At 39.5% G+C, this 20,461-nt stretch overlaps 1 long non-coding RNA gene across 1 annotated transcript; it reads right to left on the reverse strand.

Moving 5' to 3' along the window:
• Positions 1-2,512: 2,512 nt before the first annotated feature.
• LOC306965814 lies at positions 2,513-3,838 on the reverse strand. The gene is made up of 3 exons (XR_013793070.1): positions 3,691-3,838; positions 2,750-2,988; positions 2,513-2,675 (listed from the first exon to the last, which is right to left on the reverse strand). It is a non-coding gene; the product is annotated as an uncharacterized lncRNA (long non-coding RNA).
• Between the last annotated feature and the right edge of the window lie 16,623 nt (positions 3,839-20,461).

The raw sequence follows: 20,461 nt of genomic DNA on the forward strand, positions 1-20,461 counted from the left end.
AGTCTACGTTTAACATGACTGAGCACATCAGGAGCTGCATTATGGATCAGAGGGGCTTTGGTTCCACCCTACATGACCATCAGAACCTATTGAAAGTGTGGGAGGGCACTCTGAAGGGGGGGTTTGGGGGTCCTCCCCCAAGAATTTTTTTATAATTCAGATATGATTTCCTGCAATCTGGTGCATTTTAGATCATAAATAATAATTATAGCTGGTCTATTTACTGGTGTTAAAGAATTATATTTCTGGGCCCCTTTCAAATTGGGGCCTCTCAGCAAATGCCCAGAGGCCCCTTCATCGTCACAGCCCTGCCAAAAGGTACAATGACACAATGTCTGTTTCTCTGAGTCACTCATTCCAATTATTACCAACAAAAAGCACCAGAAGCTTTAGAAAATATGAACATTTGATCCCTGTATTTTGCAGTATGTTAGAGCATGTTTGATGATTAAACTTTGAATATGATTATTCAATGTAATAACTACTTTTTCTCTGCCTCTCTCTCCCTCGCGCAAGAGGGGGAAAAAAAACGTAAGGAAAAGAGGTTTAGCTTCAGCGCGATCTCCGCTGTAACCGTTGTTTAATATTTCATTAGGACTTTTATTTCTCAAACTCGTTGCCTTATGCTGCTAACTTTGAGCTCCTCGTGGGGCAGCAGCAGCAGCAGCGGCGGAGGTGACCGGGGCGGAGGAGGCATAGGCGCGGTGATGTCGCTTCGGAGGCGGCCAGGAGTGGAGTGAGCTAAGTGAACAGGTGGAGGATGTGAGTGTCGGGGCTCCTGTTATGGCAAGCCATGTGTGCCAAAATTCACCACTTATTACGCGTTATCTAATAAAAAAACGCCGTTAAAAACGCCGCTTTTCAAAATAAACGCCGTTAAAAACGGCGCTTTTCAAAATAAAACGGCGTTCATTTACAAATAAAACGCCGTTCATTTACAAATAAAACGCCGTTTGAAACGCCGTCCAGAGTGTATGATAATCATCTTTCAGCCAATCAGTAAATACAAGGACAAAACAAGGCCAATCAGTAAATACAAGGACAAGCATTTCATTCTAAATGGATTTAATTCTAAATGGCCAATACTTACTTTAAACATATACATTAATACAATTGAAGTATAAAGATTATTTTTATTATTATTATTATTATTTTTTATTTTCAAATATGAGTTAATGACCCAGATATTTCATCTCAGATGATAGGGTAGTGGACAGTGCGTGTGGCTCTATGGTAATTGTGTTTTCTGTTCATGGGTTCGAACCCCGGCGGGGCATGTTTATTTTGCCTTTTCTCTTCAACGTGGATACATATTCTTCATTAATTAATTCTTAATTCTTTATGTGTAGCTTTTAACATGTTAACCTTTTATAAGCACCGTTGATTGAAAGTTAATTCACTTTAAAACAGTATATTGTGAAAGTACCATTAACCAATTCTGTCTCGCAGCCACCCAGTGGCATATTATGAAACTGCAGCAACACAGAGAGCAAAGCAGTGACTGTTTACAAATCCTAACATTAAAAAAAAAAAAAAAAAATATATATATATATATATATATATATATATATATATATGTATATATTTATGAAGAATACTGCACTGCTAAAACAAAATTGCATATATTTTATAAGTAAAAAGAACTTCCAAAAGTAATAAACAGTTGACAACAATTGACAGTTTTTATTCTGTTCAACATTTATTTAGGTTGACAAACCACCTCCTTACTTAAACTGGGTTAAATGTCTTTGCGTCTTTTTCTCTCAAAATTATGCCAGCGACTGGCCGTGAAAAAGCAAAACAATAACAGAAAGGCAAATCATCAAATGTATGTATCTGACTGACACATGGGGAAGAAAACAGTATTCGATTCAAGAAATAACAATGACATTCTTTATCCACATTATAGATATAGACGGCGTCTCTGTAATTGGCCATATATGGTCATTTTTGAAAACAGTTAAGGGGGAAAACATTTTTTTTATTTTCTCTAATTATTCAAAAACTACTGTAACAAATGCTGAATTATGAATATAGTTTTCAACTTAATAATGATACAAAGACATGGGGAGGAGCAAAGTGGTTCAACAGCCCATAAACGGCTAACGGTTAGCTAGCGCTTGCTACAAATGCCGATTTTCACTTTATATATGTGATAAATAAGTTGATATTCCACCAGAAAATGGCTAAAAAGAGTGAAAATTGTGTTTCTCTAAAGATTCTATTTTTCCCCTCGGCGAAGCCACGCCCCCTTCTATGACGAGATGCTGTCTGTATCTATACTGGGCTCTTTTTACACCTGTGAAGTGGCACTTTTGTAACATTCTTTATCAAAAAACAAATTGATAGCTTTCGACCCTCACAGATTTTAATGGCACTCTTTACATTTAGATTTCTTTTCAACTCTTGAAAGACAGACTAGTGTCAGACTTTGCCAAATCCAAGTGAACCTTTAATCGCAAAGTCCATCATTGCACGGAAGTCTTTTTCTTCTTCTACCCCTCTTGGTAGGAACAAAACCAATGCACATGTTGATGCATATGGCAAACGTTTTTCCCCAGGCACCTGGTCAAAAAAGTCAATTGCTGGTGCTGGCTCGAATCCCAGAGTGGGCACGGCATCTGCTCCAGTAACGAACACAAGGACATCCTGTAGTGTCAGGTCAACTTGGCCCTCTGTGAAGACAGTGTCAAATACTAACTTCTTTCATAATGATTATGAACAAATTCATTAGGCTAGATTTGTTTACCGTGAATATCCCTCAGCCAGCATGCCCAGCAAAATATCGTTTCCTCCTCCGACTCTCTGCGATTGCTGCCAGCCACCGACCATTTAATCTTGAAAAGTGCCTGCATGTTGTTTCTTGTCAGTTTCTCACCCGTGTGACAAAATACCGGCTGAAACTGCACAGAGGATCTCTGGACGATTTCCCAGAAGCCCCCACACGAGTTAAATCCCTCAATATATTGCCGTATCATGCTGGCCGTTCTGCAAGGAAAATATATATTTTTGGTAAATTGAAAGAATTAGTATAATGCATTTCAACTATTAATCTAGCACAGCTTTTAATTTTAAATTGACCAAATATTAACAATTTGTATATTTTTTATACCTATACCTGTGAAATAAGAAATGCTCCATTAGTCTTAGTCGCACAACTGGGAGCTTTTCCAAGGTTGTGGCAAAGACTTCAGGCACGCCACAGGACGCCACCCAGTCCCCAAGTTCCTCCTTAAGTTTGCTGACATCTTCCTGGGACAAGCACTTCCACACCTGTAGACATTGCAGTGGCACTGTCATACCATCAAAGTAATTACACATCAAATTAAACATTAAATACCTGCTCCATTTTCACCCTTTCATCTTCGTCTGTCAGGACATCAGGGCCCAGACCCCCAAGGTCCGTTTTCTGACCACACATATGTTGGAATAATTGTTTGTTTATTCCTCGTGGACCAGGGCCATTGTGAAAAATGGACCAAGCTGCTAGTTTGCCAGCAAGGTGATACTTTCCATCGGCGAGGGCTTGAAGATTGTATGTGAAAAGGAGGTTGTCTGGTTTACCCTCAAATACTCCCAAAGAGGAGTTCACCTCCGCTATCAGCAGCCTGAGGGACATTTTCTATTTACCATTTTGTTGGTGTAACAGCATTGTGATTTGATTGACAATTTTATATAAAATAAACATACCTTAAAAACTCACGTCGTGGGCCTCCCAAATCTTCACCCATTTCTCCCACAAACTCTACAGATGGGGTTCTATTCCATAAAAAATTGGGACTGTCCATGGCGATTTTGGCGCTGCGAACAGTCCTTTTTCTGCGGGCAATTACTACACTCTCCTGTGCATCTGCAAAAGCTGCCTGAAAACTGGAGAGTATTCCAGGCAAGTGATGGTTTTCCTGAAAATAAAATCAAAATATAAATCTGTGTTATTAAATATAATAATAGAGAGTTAAATCTCTGAACAGACAGTTATACTACTACTCAACAATCCTTTTAATTGACGGTAAATGTCACTCATACACACACCTGTGTGTGTCCATTTGGGATTTTGCAGGTGGTTTACATAGTGTGGTTGATAAGTAAAGCTTGCTAAATTCATTGGAATTGATTATACACCTGTAGTAAATCCACATAAAACAGACTGTACCTGAGAGAGATACTAAAAGGTTAAATTATTACAACTCACATGAAGGCCAGGAGGTGCTTCGGACATCTGAGCAAGGTCCCCCTCCATTTCCTCATCGGAGCCCTCCACTTCTTCATGGGAACACTCCATTTCCTCATCGGAGCCCTCGGATAATGTGATGACCCTATTTTAAATTGCAAATTGCTTTTAATTGTTCTTGTTTTGAAATTGTAATATTACTGCAAGATTACCGCCATAACATTTCATTTAAAAACATGTCAATAATGACAAATAATAAAAACATTTTTCCTGTTTCTGCAGTGTCAAGGTGAGGATAGTGTAATGGAAAAAAATAACCTATAAACATCTAAACATATACACAATCATGTGAAACCACTAAATCCCAATCATAAAACTGCAAAGTGACTTACACAGAAACAAAGACAAGACAGCACAATGAAAAAACACAGGAAGTTAACAAAGTGGACAAAAATAATGTGATAAACATTAGGAGGTAGCAGGCTATCAACAAAAAGAACACGGACATGAAAGATAATCAAAGATAAAATGAATAGTGTTTTGAATGCAGAATATTTCTTAAAATTATAAAAACTTACCATGTATCCTCTGTTGCTGCAACTGCACCATGCTGATTTTGTCCACTGTATTTGTGTTTAAAAAGGATTACAAATGTAGACCAGACACCATAGTGAAGAAGGACATGAATAAAACACTTGCCTTGTGCCTGGTATTTCCACAGGTGGAAGGTTTTCCTGTACAGTGGGTGAAGACTGCGGTGCTCTATGAATTCACAAGAGAAAGACTAAATACAATATTTATGTACAGAGAGTAATGAGAAAGGCTTATAATTAACTTACAGACCTTTCATCAGCCTCTGTAACTGCAACTTCACTGTGAAGGAAAAATATTGACCTGAATGAGTACTGCTCAGATTTAATGCTGTATGAATAAAATTACAAAAAACTGATTTCGTACCTTGTATCCTCTGCTGCTGCAACTGCACCGTGCTGATTTTGTCCACTGTATTTGTGTTTAAAAAGGATTACAAATGTAGACCAGACACCATAGTGAAGAAGGACATGAATAGAACACTTGCCTTGTGCCTGGTATTTCCACAGATGGAAGGTTTTCCTGTAGAGTGGGTGAAGACTGCGGTGCTCTATGAATTTACAAGATTTATTTAAGTTTAGTACAGAGATAGTATAAGAAAGCCTTACAATTGATTTACAGACCTTTCAGCAGCCTCTGTCACTGCAACTTCACTGTAAAGGAAAATATATAATGAATATTGTTCAAATGTAATTCTGCGTTTTTGTTTGGGGGGGGGTCAGTACCTCGTTGACTCCCCTTCAGGATGAGTTCTTGAATCCTGCACCAGGTAAGTAATTTAAATAGGGGGTTAATTCTGTAACTGTAAAAGACATGCTAAAAATAAATCAATATTAACATACCAAAGGACGGATGTAGAGGGCTGATCGATTAAGGAGCCGGAGGCTCTTGATTTGAGCAGGTGTTTTTTCCCTTAAAGGGAGAACCACCCTTTGCCCATTCACCCGGCACAGCTCAAAGTTCTGTGGAATATTCTCCACAGATGTTCTTAAAAAATCCCCAAATTCATCCTCTGTTAGGTGTAGTGGCACAGCAAGAGAGCATGGTGGATGAACCTCTGCAAACAAAAACATGTGTTTTAATGCCACGTACAAAGATAATGCTATATGCTGTACAACATAGTAGATAAAATACTAGGCTAATATGATTGTCTTACGTGCAGATGATCGGAATTGGTCACAGTGTTGTTTGAACACTGTGACCTTAAATGTTGCAACACGACGTCTGCGTCTGCTTTGTTGCCATTTTGTCATAGTTGCCAGGTTCTGGCTAAAATTCTGCAATCTGAAAACAGAAAAAAAATATCAATATCTCTCTAGATATATAATATTACAATAAATAGAAATTAAATAGCTAAACTGAATTAGCTAGGCTACATTCATATTTCAATGCTGCACATTACAAATAATAATAAAAAATAATCATACCAATCATTTTAAAATGGATTGCCTGTTTTTTCATAATGCTGTCTTGAGTACTCGTTCACCAATATTCAACTTATAAACTAAAGACATAGGCCTAGTTTTCCGAGGTCAGGCCAGAGAAAAACGAAAGTCGGCATACTTTTTTTTTTTTTTTTTACGAAGTAGTGAATAATATTTCTTCGATTACAATTAGAGTTCGTTACATACACACTAGTTTTTCTCAACCCCACTCAAGTCAATGATTTATCTTCACTACGATTAATATGTTTAAAACTACAGACTACAGATGAAAACCAGCCTCCTGGCTAATTCTGGCGCGTTATGCAGTTACACTGTTGGTTAATATGCACTGTCCTATAAAAAATAAAAAGTAAATACAATTTATGACTTACCTTGGAAGTACAGACACCTCTTCTCCCTCTGAATGTATAATCCGGTTAAACTGTGCCGTTACTCTGTCTCTAATGTTAGCTATACGTCTGTGAAATGACGACTCTGACATTTTATTTTTCAGTAGATATGGTCACCTTTGAGGGGGAAAAAGGCCAAGGCGGCAAGTCAAGTGCTTGTTCAAGTGCTTGCGCGCGGGTGGGCGTGATCTTTTTTCTTTCTTAAAAAAAAAAGAAAAAAAAAAAAAAAAAGAAATTACTAAATATTATATCTATAGATATAAATATAAACATAAATATATTGTTTATATAACATTTGCCATTTCTCAGTACATTGCAGAGTTTGCCTGCTGTTGTATGGTTTGCAGCAGTTACTACCGATTTGCGACAGCTTGTTGTTTTCAAAACGAGAGCATTAGCTTTTTTATGAGCAAATTAGCAAGATCATCTCGACAGAAAAGACGAAATTTAAGCAGGCAGGATAATTTAAAATAATGTGCTAATGGAAGGATACTTTACCTATGTTGTTATATACTATAGTAAAACGTTATTCCACCATGACATTTTTACGTGTAGAGAATTAATATAGCTGTTACATTGGTTCTAAGTCAATTTGGTAGGTAACCAACCAATTGCCAATTATTTAACGTCTTACATGTTGATGTTTCAAAATTGAAATGTGTGCCTCCATTTGACGATGTATGCTCTATCGCAGGTTATATTAAAGATGGCTTTGACACGCTTTATGTCGAGGTGCAGATTCATTTTTGAGGATGCCACTCGACGATTGCTAATGGACAGTGCTGGGGCTGATGTTCGGACTTTGTCATTGACCAGGTATGTTTTCATAATCTGTTTTATCTGGCGAAGACATTTCACAATTGCAATGTATAAAGGCATAATATTTTTAGAGTCTACGTTTTAGTAGTCCCATATTTTTTTTCTCCAGAGTACTACTTATATGAAAAAAAGTCAAATGCTTTGAAAACATTAGTGTAACTGTTTGACTTGGGTTGATGTACTTGTTTATTCTTTAGTTTCCTTGAGCATTTCTGCTTATGTTGTATATGTTCAGAACAAAAAGAATATGTACCCTGAATTCTGTTCCTCAAGCATTATGTATAAATGTAGGTTTCTTGTGAGGTGATTTAGGCTACTGGATTAAGATCCTTGGTTTTCACAAAGCATTGAATCACTTTTTTTCCTCTCAGGCTACAGTCATTGGAGAGAGTGCTTTGCTGGGGACAAGGCAATTGGCCCAATGAAAGGGAGAGTTTCGATCATCTGCTCTGTGACCTGAGGGAAGTTATTGAAGAAATCCGCTCAAACTATCCGCCTGAAGTTGAAGGTGTGGAGAAAAAAACTTTCTCTGGAATGTTTATAGTATTGTGTAACTGACAAAGTTTGATCTGTTATTTCTTATTAAACTTCACATTTATAGAGACATTATCTGTTGAAGATATGTTTTATATTTTAGGCCATGACAACATCAGATGATGCTTTATATGTTCATGTTTATGTTCTTTATATATGTTTATGCTTCTCTGCGCTGTAGACACATTTATGTTTGAACCTTTTTTCAAATGGGACCACCACGACACAAAATGTTGACTCAATCATTTAACACTGGTACCTTTCAGGGAGTTTTCAGTATCAGGCTCCGCAAGATCCATGTAGTGGCAGAGGACGACCCACTTTTAAGATTCCTCAAGAACACCTCAGTTTTTTAATGGCCTGTGGATTTAATGCTCGTCACATTGCGGGCATTTTGGGTGTATCAAGGCGCACTGTCTATCGCCGCCGGAGGTACTTTTTTCAAGTAATTTTTGGTTCATTGTTGTTAATTTTGCCATTCCACTTACAATCTGTTCACTTGCAGAGAGTTTCATCTCCAACGATGTTTACTGTACAGCACTATAACACAAGAGGAGCTGGATCAGAGTGTACAGGATATTGTTGGTCGAAACGAGCTTATGGGTCCAGAAGCTGTCCGGGCAGCACTATTTTCGCAAGGAATTAGAGTTCAGAGAAGAAGGGTGCGGTCTTCGATGGTTAGGATTAATCCAGCAGCTGCTGCCATGAGGTCACTGTTTCAGAGACCAGAAAGAAGAGAGTACCATGTCAGTGGCCCCAACTCTTTATGGCACATTGATGGGAACCATAAGCTAATAAGGTGACTATTTGTATATTTGTTTTGGTTTGATATACTCCACCTCTGTAAAATGTGCAATCAAATAAGAAAAAGTTGAATGTGGAAAAAAAGAGTTTTAATAGAATTAAGCTAGGCCTATATTATGTTCCAAAAAATTGAACGATGGAGTAGGAAGTATAAATGTACAAAGTGTAACAATATTAAAGCCAGCAGTGTTAATACATGAATTATTGGTGTTATAGTTAATGTGCTTTTTCTGTTTTAGATGGAGAATAGTTATTCACGGAGCCATTGATGGCTTCAGTCGACTTGTTGTATTCATGCGTGCTGCTAATAACAACAGGAGTGGCACAGTCTTGGATTTATTTGTGAGTGCTGTTGCACGTTATGGTACACCGTCAAGGGTGAGGACGGACAGAGGAGGGGAGAACAATGCCGTCTGTTTAATGATGAACGTTTTCCGGGGCTTTCATCGAGGCAGCGCTATACAGGGAAGGAGCACTCACAACCAGAGGATTGAAAGACTGTGGGCAGATCTCTGGCGGAGCCTTAACAATGTCTACTATAGGCTCTTCCATCAACTGGAGGATGAGGGTTTCTTTGACGTGGACAACGAACTGCATCTCTGGGCTCTGCATTATGTGTACCTACCGAGGATAAACCGTGATTTAGAGTTGTTTGTGAGGCAGTGGAACAATCACGGCTTGCGGACGGAGAGATTTTTGAGCCCACTTCAGCTATTTGTCAGAGGCTGCCTGGAGCGGCGTGGCCAACAGTCAACAGCAATGCAAGACATTTTTCAGCCTTCAGTACCTACAGCAGCCCATTCCTCCACAGCAGAACCACCCAGCGACACAAATACCAATACTTTGGACTGGTCAGACCGAGTTGAAGTTCTTCAAGTAAATGCCAGAATTAGCCAACAAGTAAGAGAAGACATTGAACACCGGTTTGACCCACTTGGTGGACCTATGGCTGATTATGGTATTGAAATTTTGTGCAATATCATCATGTACCTCACTTCACAAGAGGAGGCAGGAATGTAGGATGCATAACTAAACATTTACAGAAATGGAGACTTACACTGCATCTTATTAACGTGAGGATTCTGATAAAAAAGTTTGTACTGCTCCTGTTGAATACCTATTTAAATTAAGTTTTACTTTTTTCAACACTGAAAAATGTTAAGTAGAAATTATTCAAATGTAGTTTAAAGGGACTATACGGAGTTTAAAAATGTTAACATCTTTCTCCCCCTACATGTTCCTCCATGTCCTAATGTGTAGAATGAGCCCAGACCTGTTCACCACAACTGCCTCTAAAAACCTGCACTGTCACTCAGAAAGATGTTAATTCAGCTCCAAAGTGCCGTCATGCACAAGCTTAATATAGAGACTACAGTTACGCACAAGACCTGAGGTGGCAGTAGTGAGCAAAAAAATGACCAACTTGCATCTAGCCCCTTTAAGTGGATGCATAAACAATGTGTACTTTAATTTGGCTACTTTCCTCCATTGTTATCTGATTCATATGTTTTGTTTCATTGTCGAAGGTTATAATATAAGGATGATTTGAAGAGAAATCTAAATGTAAAGAGTGCCATTAAAATCTGTGAGGGTCGAAAGCTATCAATTTGTTTTTTGCTAAAGAATGTTACAAAAGTGCCACTTCACAGGTGTAAAATGAGCCCAGTATAATGTGGATAAAGAATGTCATTGTTATTTCTTGAATCGAATACTGTTTTCTTCCCCATGTGTCAGTCAGATACATACATTTGATGATTTGCCTTTCTGTTATTGTTTTGCTTTTTCACGGCCAGTCGCTGGCATAATTTTGAGAGAAAAAGACGCAAAGACATTTAACCCAGTTTAAGTAAGGAGGTGGTTTGTCAACCTAAATAAATGTTGAACAGAATAAAAACTGTCAATTGTTGTCAACTGTTTATTACTTTTGGAAGTTCTTTTTACTTATAAAATATATGCAATTTTGTTTTAGCAGTGCAGTATTCTTCATAAATATATACATATATATATATATATATATATATATATATTTTTTTTTTTTTTAATGTTAGGATTTGTAAACAGTCACTGCTTTGCTCTCTGTGTTGCTGCAGTTTCATAATATGCCACTGGGTGGCTGCGAGACAGAATTGGTTAATGGTACTTTCACAATATACTGTTTTAAAGTGAATTAACTTTCAATCAACGGTGCTTATAAAAGGTTAACATGTTAAAAGCTACACATAAAGAATTAAGAATTAATTAATGAAGAATATGTATCCACGTTGAAGAGAAAAGGCAAAATAAACATGCCCCGCCGGGGTTCGAACCCATGAACAGAAAACGCAATTGCCGTAGTGTCACACGCACTGTCCACTACCCCATTATCTGAGATAGATAATATGGGTCATTAACTCATATTTGAAAATAAAAAATAATAATAATAATAATAATAAAAATAATCTTTATACTTCAATTGTATTAATGTATATGTTTAAAGTAAGTATTGTCCATTTATAATTAAATGCTTGTCCTTGTATTTACTGATTGGCCTTGTTTTGTCCTTGTATTTACTGATTGGCTGAAAAATCATTAGGCTATCATACACTCTGGACGGCGTTTTAAACGGCGTTTATTTTGTAAATGAACGCCGTTTTATTTGTAAATGAACGCCGTTTTATTTTGAAAAGCGCCGTTTTTAACGGCGTTTATTATGAAAAGCGGCGTTTTTAACGGCGTTTTTTTATTAAATAACGCGTAATGAGTGATGAATTTTGGCACACATGGCTTGCCATACGCTTTTTACGCCGAACGCCGATCGGCGCTTCAAAATAAAACGCCGCTTTTTACGTCTATCGCCGATCGGCGTATTCAGATATTTTAATAGAAATGCTAATTATCTCCACCCTGAAGTTTGGACAGCCAGTAAAATGGGTGGCTTTGCAGCCCATGGGAACAAGCCAAACCCTTCCCTGCTAAGGCAAGAGCAGCGCACCATCGATCGTCTCTGGGCTGAAACCAGGAGGACACTTCTGCCTCAGGTAAGTCGTTTTCTACTGTCAAAGATAAAAGCAGTGTGCTCTTCCACTGTAACTAAGAACTAAATGTTTATTTTTGCAATGAGGAAGATGTCAGTGTGGTGCGATAGGAATGCTAGCTAGCAATTAGCACTAGCTCCGACCTGTCAAAGGGCCTTTGTTTTGATAGAATAGCTTAAGGCTAGCAAACTTTTCTCACTTGAGTTTTTGACTACAAACATTGCATGGGAGAAAAATGCTTATGCCTGATGTTGACAGACAACTGATGTGTTTGTAGGGTCATACATACATGAGTCTTCTATGTAAACGGAGCTACAGTGTTGTGGTTGTTTGGAAGTGTAATAATACTACTCTGTCAGCCCTCATTGACACGCACAAAACATTGCACATTCACAATAAAATATTGAAGATATTATGGGGATAATAAAGGGGAAAACAATTACAGTACTTGGCAAAGAATAACCACAATATAACTGATTAATTATGTTCCATATTTCAGTTTAATGACTAACTTATTAATATTTAGATTTTGTCTGCCACATAGCAAAATCTGCCATGGTAATCAACAAGCCCCAGCATGGATGATCCAGTAGGTGACTGCTGCATCCAGGAGCTCATCTTCAGATATCACAGATCTTCATCAGGAGCAGCTGAAAGACTGACCTGTTGTTCAAGTGAGTGAACATAATGACACTTGTAACAACAAATAACATGTCACATTTGACACACACCAAGGTGAATGGATAGATCAGTTCAACTGTATAGCTTTTGCTGCATACATTGCTTTGATGCAATAGTAATATTTTATGTTTTCTGTGTGTTAAGGGCCTGTTGTACACTGACAAAAAGTACACAAGTGAGCTAGCCTGGGAAGGAGGAGGATGATGATGAAACAAAGTCCAGCGATGGAGAATCTGTCAGTCACCATCAAGCTGCGCAGTGAGGTTGGACTAGGATGGATCAGCAGCAACTTCCACCTCTGGACTGTTGAGGGCATGTTCAGCAGTTGTTACTGCCTCTGCGTTGAATGGTGAAGGTGGTCTTGACAATCATATGGACTCCACTGCCTCTCACGGAAGAGCTGCCTTAACCTGGTGAATTTTAGGACAGCTGGCTGAATTATATGTGGAATACTTCATAGCCAAACGGATGATGAAACAGGGCAATTATAGTAGTCAGGCTTCCCTGCAGTTCTAGTTTTGGTTTAATTTAGAAACCGTTTCATAATTATTTTCTTTGGGTCCGCTTTTTACGTCAACTCCTGTTTCATAAATATTCAGCCTGGTATAGTCTTTTTTACAGACCTGTTTTGCATGTGATGGTACTCTGAATGGCAGATATTTCTTTAGACATTCCTGAAAGAGTTTGGAAATCTCATTATGAACAAGATGCTGATTTAACATTACATCAGGATCAGATGTTCCTCGCAACCAGGCTTGAGGTGAACTAGGTAAAACTAAGCCTTGCTTAGCCCAAAATTCAATTAGCATTCCTTAACATTTACATGAAGGATGTATTGGGTCTATTCTTTCCACTTTTTGTTGAACACTTTGCATTGATGCAGGAGATAAACCTTAATACAAGAAAATAAAATGTAAATATGTATAACCATACACAGTACAACTATTATGACAGTTTATTATGGAGTTCTTTTGTAAGTTTTGGTGGGTTGCAGGTTCTAGAATGTGATGTCACAGGACCCAGTGGAGGGGCAGGAGCCAGTTATATTCCTATTAACAGCATTACACTTTCACAAGATGTATCTAAAAAGAAAATGTATGAATTACAAAAATGATCATTAATATCAGTCACTGGGTCCATGATCTCTCTGTACCAAAAATTTCATGAAATTATTATTATTTTTTACCTCTATATAATATTATAGGCCTTTACAACGCTGTGATGTCACCTGCAACCCAGCAAATGGATATGGACGATGCCTAATGGTGTTTAAATACCACCTGTTGACTACTTGCACGTTAACATCTTTTTTTTTCATTGTGAGAAAAGACGGTTGTGGGTACAAAAAGAGAAGAGTTGTGCACAAATTGACAAGGGATTTCGCATTGACTTTTTCTTTTGGGACAAAATAATAATTACGAAATATATTGTTCATACATGTACAAAATTGAATCTATGTACAGACATGTTAAACAATAACAGAGATTGTAAGGCTTGTTGTCTCAGAATCGAATGTTTTGACGTTTAATTCTCTGCTCCCGAGATGCATACTGTCGTTGAGTCTGGAGAAAACATTTCACTCCCATCTTGCCTGTTTGAATGTAGCATGAGGGTAAATGGTGGCATAGAGTTGACCTCAACCAATATATCTTTCAAATGGTCCCCACAACTACTTTCAAAGGTAAAACATGACATTTATAGTGTGAGGAGCTCGGTGATTACAGACAGGCTGATATGTAGCTTTGTTCAGGGTAATGTATTCCTTTTTTAAAGAGCATTGCGCACGGTTAAATATATCGCCTAAACTCAAACATAATCGACTTAGACACACTAACAGAAAATAGTAAGAAAAGTACTTCCTGAAAGCCACATTTTTATTATCTTATATCTATGTGAAGTAACGCCGACTGTAACAAGTGAATTTCTCTTTTGTGAGATCAATAAAGGCTTATCTTATCTTATGTGACAAAAATGTGCATGCACAGTGATCACCAAGGGACAACCTGTGGGGTTCAAATCAAGGAAGCACCACGGGGCTCCCATTTGGCCCCTGGGCAGATATATAAGCAGGTAAAGCGAGGATCTTCATGATGCTTGTGTTTTGTTGGTGTCACTGTAGCAAAACAAATAACATGCATAACTGTACAATATGAGACTGTACACAGCATACAAGTGTCATTATGTTCACTCACTTGAGCAAGCCAGTCTTTCAGCTGCTCCTGATGAAGATCCTTGATATGTGACGATGGGCTCCTGGATTATCCATGCTGGGGCTTGTTGTTGGTGTCACTGTAGCAAAACAAATAACATGCATAACTGTACAATATGCACTGTATGAGACTGTACACAGCATACAAGTGTCATTATGTTCACTCACTTGAACAACAGGTCAGTCTTTCAGCAGCTCCTGATGAAGATCTGTGATATCTGAAGATGAGCTCCTGGATGCAGCAGTCACCTACTGGATCATCCATGCTGGGGCTTGTTGATTACCATGGCAGATTTTGCTATGTGGCAGACAAAATCTAAATATTAATAAGTTAGTCATTAAACTGAAATATGGAACATAATTAATCAGTTATATTGTGGTTATTCTTTGCCAAGTACTGTAATTGTTTTCCCCTTTATTATCCCCATAATATCTTCAATATTTTATTGTGAATGTGCAATGTTTTGTGCGTGTCAATGAGGGCTGACAGAGTAGTATTATTACACTTCCAAACAACCACAACACTGTAGCTCCGTTTACACAGAAGACTCATGTATGTATGACCCTACAAACACATCAGTTGTCTGTCAACATCAGGCATAAGCATTTTTCTCCCATGCAATGTTTGTAGTCAAAAACTCAAGTGAGAAAAGTTTGCTAGCCTTAAGCTATTCTATCAAAACAAAGGCCCTTTGACAGGTCGGAGCTAGTGCTAATTGCTAGCTAGCATTCCTATCGCACCACACTGACACCTTCCTCATTGCAAAAATAAACATTTAGTTCTTAGTTACAGTGGAAGAGCACACTGCTTTTCTCTTTGACAGTAGAAAACGACTTACCTGAGGCAGAAGTGTCCTCCTGGTTTCAGCCCAGAGACGATCGATGGTGCGCTGCTCTTGCCTTAGCAGGGAAGGGTTTGGCTTGTTCCCATTGGCTGCAAAGCCACCCATTTTACTGGCTGTCCAAACTTCAGGGTGGAGATAATTTGCATTTCTATTAAAATATCTGAATACGCCGATCGGCGATAGGCGTAAAAAGCGGCGTTTATTTTGTAGCGCCGATCGGCGTTCGGCGTAAAAAGCGGCGTTTTATTTTGAAAAACGGCGTTTTGAACGCCGGCCGATAGAGGCGATTTATGCTAACTTTGGCTTGCCATATGCCATACCCGTATTCTCGTGAGACCGAGGCGGCTGGAGCGCCTTGGGTAGGCGAGCGAAGTTGCTTTTCTCCGCCTCGCTCGGCTGGCTGAACTACAAAGGCCAAAGGGATTGTGGGAAATGAAGTGCCGTAAACACGTACGCCGACAGAGGACTGACAGATGATTGGATACGAGTTGTGTTTAGATCGGAGACGCGTTGCTCTGACGCTCCGCAGCTCCTGCCTCCTTTTTTCTCATCACCAAGATCTACTTAAATCAGCAGAAATGCTTCAGAGTCTTCATATTTGACAGAAAGTGCCAGTGTGTTCAACATATGGCCTACATTTTAAATATGCATAAGTTTATTATTCTAATCCTAAACTGTAAGAGGAGAGTCTGTTATTGTAGCTGTAGTGATGGGGCGTCTGTCTGGTGTGTGGGAGAAACAGAAATGTGTTCACAAACTTTTAAAATAGTTTTATTCCCAAACTCTTTCTAACAAACGCGAGACGCTGCGTGATCTGAGGCTCCTCTCTGTTCTCGGGGCTGAGATGTGTCTGCCTTGATTACGCTGGGCTCACACCAAGCGGCAAAAAAACGCTTTCCGTCGCCCAGCTTGCTCTACTTCCTTCGCCAACCCCCCTTGTGCAGGAGGTGGGTTTGAGACGCAGGCTGCTTCCGAAACGGGCAGATTGCTAAGAGCTCTTACGCCAAACCGGATGTGCGTCAGCGTCCGCCATGGCAAGTTGCCTCCGAATTGGTAAGTCAGTTAGGAAGTAGTTAGGAAAAGGAGCCTTGATGCTAACTATCATAGCCACTTTAGCATAGGGACCTCTGATGCTAACTAACCAGTGATAAGGAGCTATGTGCCATCCCACAAGCCACTGCGCCAAATCCCCCCACCCCCCTCGCCCCCACCCTCGAGTGATTTATGCGCAACCACTGTTGATTGACAGGAGCACATTTAATAATAAAAATAATAATAGTTAAAAATTAAGATTCTGCACAAGCCAAACTTTATAAAAGTGATAAATCCAAAGAGTTACAGATTACATGCTTTTGTTTTCATTTAGTAGAAACTTAAGCCACATGGATCATTTGCATAATGTAGCTTTATGAAACAGCTGTTGAAATAAAATAACACTAAAGGGAAATGTTTGGATCATTTGGATTTATTTTTCTCCTTAAATGTCTTTGTTTGGACACTATGTTGTTGTTGAACACTGTACAGTAGGGGGCGACATGCACTTTTGTTTGGCCTGCACTCCACCAATAACTTTAAAGAAGAAGAAAAGCAGCTGCTGGTGATGTCACTTCCCTTTCCCCTGTTTAAGGACGGACGGATTGTGCAAATTCTGCCAAAGGTTTAGTTCACTAACTGCATAGAGGTCTAACAGTTGACCCCATGAAAGGTTAAGGAGTTAGTTGCTAGTGTTAGTGCTTAGAGGCTACAATTTGATGGTTTCGGATTGAGCCGCAGCTTTTGCGCATGAGCCAATTACGCACAGGTGTCTGTCAGCGCTTGTTCTGTGGTTGGTGGCCGCCGGCAGAAATGGCTCTGTATTTGCATATGTGGCTGATGTGTGGTGGACCCTGCGTTGTGTAGTTTTACTAAAGGACTCGCGGGACTCAGGACACATTTGGGGGAAGCGGCCGCTTCAACCCCGTTTATTTCTGACAAAATTTAAAAGAAAATGGCGTTAGCCCCGACGATAGCCCCAGCCCACAGAACAATCTCTTCCACAAAAGACTCAAGAAAAGGGCTGTATATATCTCAACATACCTGACAAAATTTAAAAGAAAATGGCGTTAGCCCCGACGATAGCCCCAGCCCACAGAACAATCTACGAAATACAAAAGAAAAAACATCCACAGAATAAACAACTAATATGAACAGAAATGACAATAAAACAATATGGTAACTTAAAGGACACATAGAATTCACAACAAAATGAAACATAAGGGGCAGATGGCCCGAGATCCTACCTCTTCCACAAAAGACTCAAGAAAAGGGAAGACGGAACGGGAGGAGCCCCCATATATAGGACTGGCCTGGGACAGGACGTGACACACGGGGCAACAACCAAAATAAAATACACTTGCCAAAACAAGACAGACAACCCAAAGACACTGCCAGGTATGACCAACGAACAAACCAACAAGAACTACACCCAGCGCCAATTCTCCAGGATATACCATGAACCATAACCCTGTTACATACACCCCTCCTAAATCCTGAGTAATTGGGGGTACATTACATTACATACAGTAAACAGTGAGAAAAGGAAAAAAAAACTTTTTGGCACGAGAGCAACTATTACGGTCAGTACATAACTCTCCTCAAGGGATCACACAGTGCAAGGTCTTGACTGCGTGGATCAGAAAGGTGCCGTTTACACCTAACATACAAGAATACTCTCTGAAACCAAAATTCCTGATCCCTCACATCTTATTACAATGGCTCAAAACAAAGGGAGCTCAATGGGACTTACTTCCCGAAAACATACTCTTGACATAAGAGAACATGGAAATCACGGAACGTGAAGTATCACTTGTCATCACAATCTGTTCATTCATCTCACAGATTAAGCGAGCAGGAGGTTTAATCAGTCTACCTGTCCTGGTACGCAAGGGTTGCAGTTGTGTGTCATGTACGACGTCACACGTCATTGCATCTGGAACAACTAGGTCAGATTTATCAATAGGGAGGGCGTGGTCGACCGCGCTCGGCACTAATTGAGGAGACACGCTCTGGAGCTCGACGCAGAGAGAAGCAGCATCACTCAGGCTCGACGCCACCGAATCCGCCCCAGACCCCGCAGATCGACCACCCACGGACCCCGAACCAGTCATACTGGCAACTGAGCCACGGTAAGAAACATTGTCCGTGTTCAAAAGCCAGTTTATCGTCTTAGTTTCGCTGTCCTGTATTTCCACAGGAATTTCCGGATCATCGTTTGCTAACGAGGGACAACTAGACGGACGTGCGCTCGCTTCATCAGGCGAAAGGAAACTGACAGGGAGTAGAAGATTCCTGTGCACAACCTTAACTTTCTGTGTTTCGGGGTCTCGGATGGAGTAGACATTGACACTTGGTTTAACTGAAATTACTTCGTACATCGTTGAAGCCCATTTGTCCGCAACTTTCCGTTTTCCTCTCTCTCCACAATTCGCCAACAGCACTCGATCACCCACCACGAGGGGCGAGCCCTTGACTTCACGATTGTAGTTTTCTGTCTGGCGTGCTTGTGCCGTTTTGCTGTTTTGAAGGGCAATACGCGAGGCCTCGGCCAAGTCGTGTCTCAACTTTGCAACAAACTCATGGTGGTCGACGACCGAGTTGTTACCAAGCACGTGTTGAAAAACAATGTCAACGGGCAAGCGTGGGACTTGTTAAGATTAAAAAAGGTGCGTAACTAAGTTCGCCATCTGCTCCGGTCCGCATCGAAATCACTCTCAGGAGAATGGTTTCCTTCTTGAGGTCATTTATTCAATCAGATGTCACAGAATACATGTTAAAGCTCAACATGCTTCTACGGACGTAACACGGAAGCCTATGTATCACCACCAAACATTCTACTTTATACCCCAGATGCCTTGCCTCCTCAACCCAAACATTAGATTTGACTTTTCACCCAGACAGTACGTGCGGTTCCCTGACCACAACAAGTTTGTTTACTCACTATTCATTAACCTTAAAGTCTGATGAACCTGGTGTTTGCACAGTTAGCCCAGTTCATCAGACCTTTAGCAGACATCGAAGGCTGCTCTACAAAAACAGCTTATATAACCATGACAGAGCATTAAATGACCTCTAGGAAGGTTTTATAAATTGAAACAAGATTAATTAATCCATAATTTCCTCTCTTGATTACCTGAATACAGGTAATCACTAAAAAACAAAACATTCATAATATCTTGATGCAATTGACATTGAGACGCAAATTGCTATCTCTCTTTTAAAATTATAGAATTATACACCCATCTTCAGTAGTGATGTTCAAATAATTGGATTAAAACCAAAGCATTTTATCAATTTTGAAATTCAATTTGAGTCATCATCATTTTCGTTATGGCCATGTTAATAGATCTAATTGGGCATTGCATTCTACGTTTTTTAGAAGGGCTTCTGGTGTCTCAAATGGAATTGACATGTCGCCTTCAGTTAATGTTTTGCTGATGCCAAGATGGATGGATAAAGCTATAAGACAAATAAACTTTTGGTAAAATTTTCAGGACTCATTTCCAATCGTTCTCTAAACAACATCAATAGGCTAAACACAAACACATTTGATATCATTAAGACATATCACCATACATTGAGAGCGACTCATCTTAAGTGGATTTACTTTTATAATGTTCATGATGGAAACAGCTTCTTCTGGTCACGTGTAAGATGTAAGATGTGACCACGATCATCTGTGTACCTGGAGTAGAGGTTACAAGCACTTACTCCTTAATCTGACGTAGCTTCGGTCTTCTGTGTTCCCTAGAGCAGAGGTTACTAGCACATGCTCTTTTACTTGGTTCTAAAAGTATCTTTTCCTGTACTTGGATGGTGTTTTTGTGAATTACAGTACCTTTGGTTCAGCTGGTGGGAGATACAGTCATAGATCTCTCTCTTAGGTAACGACCAGTCTCTTTTCAACAGTCCTTACTGAGTTCC

Source organism: Gobius niger (genome assembly GCF_951799975.1).
Source record: "Gobius niger genome assembly, chromosome: 7".
Taxonomy (NCBI): Eukaryota; Metazoa; Chordata; class Actinopteri; order Gobiiformes; family Gobiidae; genus Gobius; species Gobius niger.